Genomic DNA, 5,888 nt, shown 5'->3' with positions numbered 1-5,888 from the left:
TCCCTGCCCATGGGAGAGGGTGGAACTGGATGATCTTTAAGGTCCCTTCCAACCTAAACAATTCCACGATTCTATAATTCTATGATTCTACGATTCCATGATTCTATGATATTTAAACAGTGAAGGGGAGGGTAGTAATATAAACCCAGTCATTTTCATGTCTGTTTCCAGATTTTTAGACAATTAGGTGGGTGATAAAATTTAAATAACCCCTGAAAATGAACTTGAGCATCCACTCACCAACAAAAATAAGCAAAGGGAGAGTCAGCAGAAGCTTTTCCTCGGGTACCGCTCCGGGTGTTCTCGGCGTTGCCCTGACAACCAACCAGCTCCTGGCTCTTGGGCAACTGCTGCCAATGCAACAACTTTCAGATTTCTCATTAGAATGTTATTATTGTTATAAGACTCACAAAAAAAAAAAATAAATTAAAAAAAAATTGAAGGAAAAGTTGTGTCAAATTTAGCAGAGGCGCCTAGGAAAGGAACAAAAAAGTCAAAGTCTGACTTTTAATAGCTCCTAATGACTGGGGCAAAGCCTAATTTTAGAGCGCTGTCAATCAGCCAAAACAGCCATAGCTGCTTTGATTCCTTGATGGTGAGAACCCTGTAAATACCTAGGCAGACTCCCTGTCTGGACTTTAGAGTTTGGGACATATCCCTCTCTTCAGGAGCTAATCCCCTTTATTTTCTGARGATGAACCATAATATTCCTGCTACTCCCAGGGGCTGCAATTACTACTTTTACAGACCTTAAAAAAATCCATTGGGATCTAATGTCTTGAACATAACAATCCTGCCCCAAGAATCCAGAAGACGTTTTTAGAAGGTGAGACACAACCCAAAATGAAAGCCCATATTGTTCCAAGGTACTAATATACTGAAATCCAGTCTTTACCCTTTCCTTTCCCCATCAACAGACTTTTCCATTAAATTAAGAGTCTGGCCATTGTTGTCTTCTGGTCATTYTTGTCTTCCAGCCATCCAGGAGAGCACAGTTGTTTTGAGGGTTTATCCCAGGTGGAAATGTTTCCAGAAATACATGATGATCTGGACACAGCCTGTAAGCTGCCCAAGCAATGCTGCTTGTGATCCTTTGACAGTCACCCAGCCCTCAGTGCTATCTCCCCTTCCCCACCCATGGAAAAGGGTGATCCCAGTACTCMAAACACCTCTGGGGCATTATGCTCCCAATTTCTCTGGTGCAAACCTTCAGCCATTCCATTGTTTTCTCTCCCCATTTTRATAATTGCACATTTACCCTCTACACCAGAGAGGATTTTGGCTTTCCATGCCCTCCTACCCATCTCTGTCCAACTCTCCTTGAGAGCACAGCCCTCCATGAGGGTGAGCCGTTCCCAGCTCCTGATTTATCCTGTGCACTGCAGACTCTGGGCCAGAAGGAGCAGACAGCAATCAGCAGTGACAGGATGGCTCCCGCTTGCACGCGATGCTCCTCAGACTTTTGGCACAGCCGGCGAACGGCTGCCTTTGCATCTCTGCAAGTTTTAAACTTTAGATGTCGGGCGTGGAGAAGGTTTTTCCCTCTCCCCCTGTCCCAAGTCCCCCTGTTATCCCAGCCTGTGCTCATCAACATGCAGGCAGATCCTGGCCTGCCATTCTTCCTGCTCCTGTTTGTATTCCTCACGTTAWTAACAGCTGCAGTGTGTATCAAAGAGAACCTCTCGTGGATCATGCAACAGAAAAGACAGAAGAAATGATCGCTAAATTGTAACTTTTGAGCTCGGTTGTTACACACTTGATTTAGAGCCTAATGGGTTTGTTGATGCTCTAGATAAACAAGGCTGAGGGAGCCGGGGCTGCTCAGCCTCCAGAGGAGCCCCAGCCCAGAGGGGCCCTCGGCCCTGGCTGTCCCTGGGTGCAGGRAGGGCTCCGAGCAGGGCCCGGGCTCTGCTCYGGGGGGGACCCAGCGATGGCACCCGAGGGACGGGCAGGGACTGAGCCCAGGGAGCTCCCCCTGCACAGGAGGCACAACTGCCCTGGGCAGGGACCAGAGAGGGGCTGGAGTCTCCTSCCTGGGGATATTCCAGAGCCAGCTGGACACAGCCCTGTGCCCTGTGCTCTGGGATGGCCCTGCTGGGGCAGGGAGGTGGCACCAGGTGACTCCGCTGTGGTCCTTTCCAGCCTGACCCGTTCTGTGACCCTGTGAAGACCAAAAACCCACATTCCTTTCAATCTGAAGCAAATCTTACAAAAACCGTCCTCTGCAACATGTTCATCCAAACATTATCCATCAAATCTCCCTGCTATTGAGAGGCTCTTTGCCAGGAAACACAGAAATAAATTTGCTGTGTTTTGTTTYTGCCAGGCAGTGTCCAAGGCCATGGATTGGATGGAGCTTGGAGCAACCCRGGACAGTGGAAGGTGTCCTTGTCCATGGGAGGGGATGGAACTGGATGATCTTTAAGGTCCTTTACAACTCAAACCATTCCATGATTTTATGATTCTATCAGTCTATAATTYTGTGATTCYATGATTATCTTTGTTCTAGAACAMRTAAGTTTTTGTTGGGCACACATTGCAATGAGAGCACATCTCAGAATTCAGCCTGCAGTCTGTCCTTACGAGAAGTTAATTATTTTGTAGGATCCTAGTGAGGGTCACAGGGGCAAAAAAATGTCTTCAATAGCTGTTCAAGTTGTTATAACCTCTCCAGTATCACCAGKGCACTCTGAAGAGTGACAGACTGATGCCTCCTTGCACCTTCAGTACAAATCAGGGTTGGGGATGCAGGATCCACACACCCGTGGTTCTTAGGGAGGTCCCCTCACTCTCTGAAGCATGAAATCCCATCATAAAGACAAAAGAGGAAAGCAGTCTGAAGGCAGTAATTGTGAGGATCATCAGCACAATGACAGGCTGAAGAAGAAGTAATCACATCTCTGTTCACATCTTAGTGAAGTCAATACTTGGTGCTGCAAATTCTTGTGCATCTGTGTAAACTGGATGTGATCAGGAAAGAAGGAGAGATGCAAACMCCCAGACAGAATCACCTCCTCACTGGCTCCTAGGCAGGAAAACCTGAGAATGAAATTCAGCCATTATGTTATAAATATATTTTGATTAAGTGCCACAAAAATGCTGCCCTGGTTGAAAAATGAAGGGATATAATTGTTTCTGTTGGAAGCCTGGTTCTGAACCTTGTACAATTCCCACATTGAACTTCCTTGTGCATCATAAAATGATAAAAGACAGTGTTGCTTGATGATTTATGTGTTCTCTGCAGTGATGAAGTCCTAATGAGAGGCACTTTCCTACTCAAAACCACTCCRTTGGCTCACAGAATGACTGAATCACAGAATGGTTTGGGTTGGAAGGGATCTCAAAGATCATCCATTTCCAATCCCCTGCCATGGGCAGGGACATCTCAAACTAAACCAGGCTGCTCAAGTTCCACGAAGAACTATTTTTGCATCCCCAGAAAATCTTGGTCCCCTCTTTAAAGGTGATCAATCACCTGCATTCACCATCTCAAAATCAGCTAGTAACCTTCAGCTTTCTGTAACAATCCTGCTCCTCCAACCCAGTGGCACTTCCTCCAGCTCATCAAGGAAATGCAGCTCCTGCTGGCAGAGCCCCTCCCTGGGATGAAAACAGAGCCAGATGAAAGCAGCACACACTATTTTCAGGTGGTCATTGCAGGATTCCCCCTTTGAGGGTGGGAACCTGAATTTTAAATTTAAGCTTGAACTATTCCAGAAGAATATTCAAGGCAGCTCCTAAAGTGTGTTTCGTGATCAAAATTTACCATCCTAATGTAGAGAAGCTGGGAAGAACATGTTTAGACATTTTGAGAGACAAATGGTCACAAGATCCTCACAGTTCTGCTGTCAGTCCAGGCTTTGTTAAGCGCTCCCARTCCAGATGATTCACTAGCAAATGACACAGCTGAGCAATGGAAGACCAATGAAACCCAAGCCATAGAAAGAGCCAGAGCATGGACTAGGCTATAAGCCATGAATAATATTTAAATGAAAGATGAAGGCACATTTCTTCCACCTTTCATTCACTATCATGTACAGAGAGCAACACCAACYTTTAAGATGTGTTTGCCTGACAATTTGTTACCAAAGCACTTTATGAAGAGAGACAAAATGAACAAGGAAAGCATCTGGACACCGTGGTGGTGGTGGATGGTGCAAGGATTTTGGCAGATAAGGCTGATAAAAACGAAGAGATACAAAAAGAAAAAAGAAAGGATGAAACTTCAGCTTCAAAATAATTCAAATAAAGTTGCTTGTGACGTGCAAGCGACCAAATCTGTTGGAAGCATACTTCCTTTTCAGTTTAGAACTTTAAGCATAACTTTACAGTTMGGCAGGAATTTAATTACTTTGCTGAGACAGAACCCTTGAGAGCTGTTCACCCAAATGTGAAGTGTAAAAGGGAGTTTAATAGACACATTTTCAGGCTCTCCTAATTGTCGCTGCCATCATTCAGTTTTCCCTTAATAACATGCGATGACATTTTCACATCAATGCTGCATCCCACAGCTTTCAAGAAAAGCAGAGACTCAACAAAATACTTTAAAATTCCCTGTACTGTTCAAAGGAAGATGCAGTTTGCAGGGAGAGTTTTTATCATCACCACCACCATCGTTACTGTTATTTTTATTAACTAGAGAGAAGTTAAAATAAGAAAAAAAAAACCAAAAAAAAACCAAACCAAAAACTAAAGCACTTTCAGGTATAAATTCTCCTTCCCTCAAATTATCATTTCCAATGCGAGGACAGAGATATTGTGATTCATTACAGAGGAAGAAGGACAGCGACAAGGCCAACTGCAAATACAGCATGAAATAAAATACCAGGGGAGAGAGAAGAGCTGGGAAGGGCAGTGTCCTTGTCTCCGGCTGCTGAAGAAGCTGCAATCTTGCAGGCAGAGGATGCAAAAAAAAAGTTTGTGCTTTTGAACCTTAGCCTGTCATCTTCTTCACTTTAGTCTCAAGAAATCAGAATTTGAGGAGGAATGCTAAGAATCTCTAATAGAGATGRAAAAATACACACATTGATTCCCCTCTGTGCAGTCTCCCTCATTTTTCCCTGTGCATTTCTGTGCTGGTGATATTTAATCCCCAGCCCAGATTTCCCTTGTGTCCTAATTTTCTGCTGTTCTTTTCCAGTTAGAGATGCCAAGGTGCATAAAATCAGATTTGCCTGCAATTAACTCCTGTTTGAGTACAAACCCTCTGAGCTGCTTTGCTCAGTTCCCCCATCASAGCAGTGATCACTAAAGTAAACCAAGAGTTTCTAAACCCTGCACACACGARTGTGTAAATCTGAGCGATCTGAGTAAATCTGCACACAGGCTGAGAGCAGCTGTGTTCAGCTTGTTCTGTGGAGAGAGATGAAGGGACAAATTTAGAACTGGACATTGAAAAAGTTGTGCTCAGTGATGGGTTCCTGGAAGAGCCCCAGGTGTGTTCCGTGCCTGGTACATCTTCCTTGCCTGGCACATCTTTTAACCATTTCTCTGCTGTCTCTGAATGCAGCAGCTCCTGCTCTCCRTGGCACAACTTCTGGCTCTCAGTCAGCCCAGCTGAGTCACAGAAACCCAAAATYGCTCAGATGGAAAAGCCCTCCCAGCCCATGGAGTCCCAGCTGTGCCCGATGCCCACCTTGTCCTCAGCCCAGAGCACTCAGTGCCACCTCCAGCCCTTCCTGGGACACCTCCAGGGATGGGGACTCCAAAGCTCCCTGGGCAGCCCCTGCCAAGGCCTGAGCACCCTTTCCATGGGCAAATTCCTCCTGGTGTCCACCCTGAGCCTCCCCTGGCCCAGCCTGAGGCCGTTCCCTCTCCTCCTGTCCCTGTTCCCTGGGAGCAGAGCCCGACCCCCCCGGCTGCCCCCTCCTGTCAGGGAGTTGTGCAGA

At 45.9% G+C, this 5,888-nt stretch overlaps 1 pseudogene; it reads left to right on the top strand.

The window, feature by feature from the left end:
- The first annotated feature begins 3,545 nt into the window (after positions 1 to 3,545).
- On the top strand, positions 3,546 to 3,989 carry LOC130586264 (ubiquitin-conjugating enzyme E2 N-like; annotated as a pseudogene).
- Positions 3,990 to 5,888: the final 1,899 nt, after the last annotated feature.

The sequence above is a fragment of the Malurus melanocephalus genome, unplaced genomic scaffold, assembly GCF_030028575.1.
Source record: "Malurus melanocephalus ecotype Western Australia unplaced genomic scaffold, MMel_1.1 scaffold_1115, whole genome shotgun sequence".
In the NCBI taxonomy this organism is placed as follows: Eukaryota; Metazoa; Chordata; class Aves; order Passeriformes; family Maluridae; genus Malurus; species Malurus melanocephalus.
This window is presented reverse-complemented; position numbering and strand designations above follow the sequence as displayed.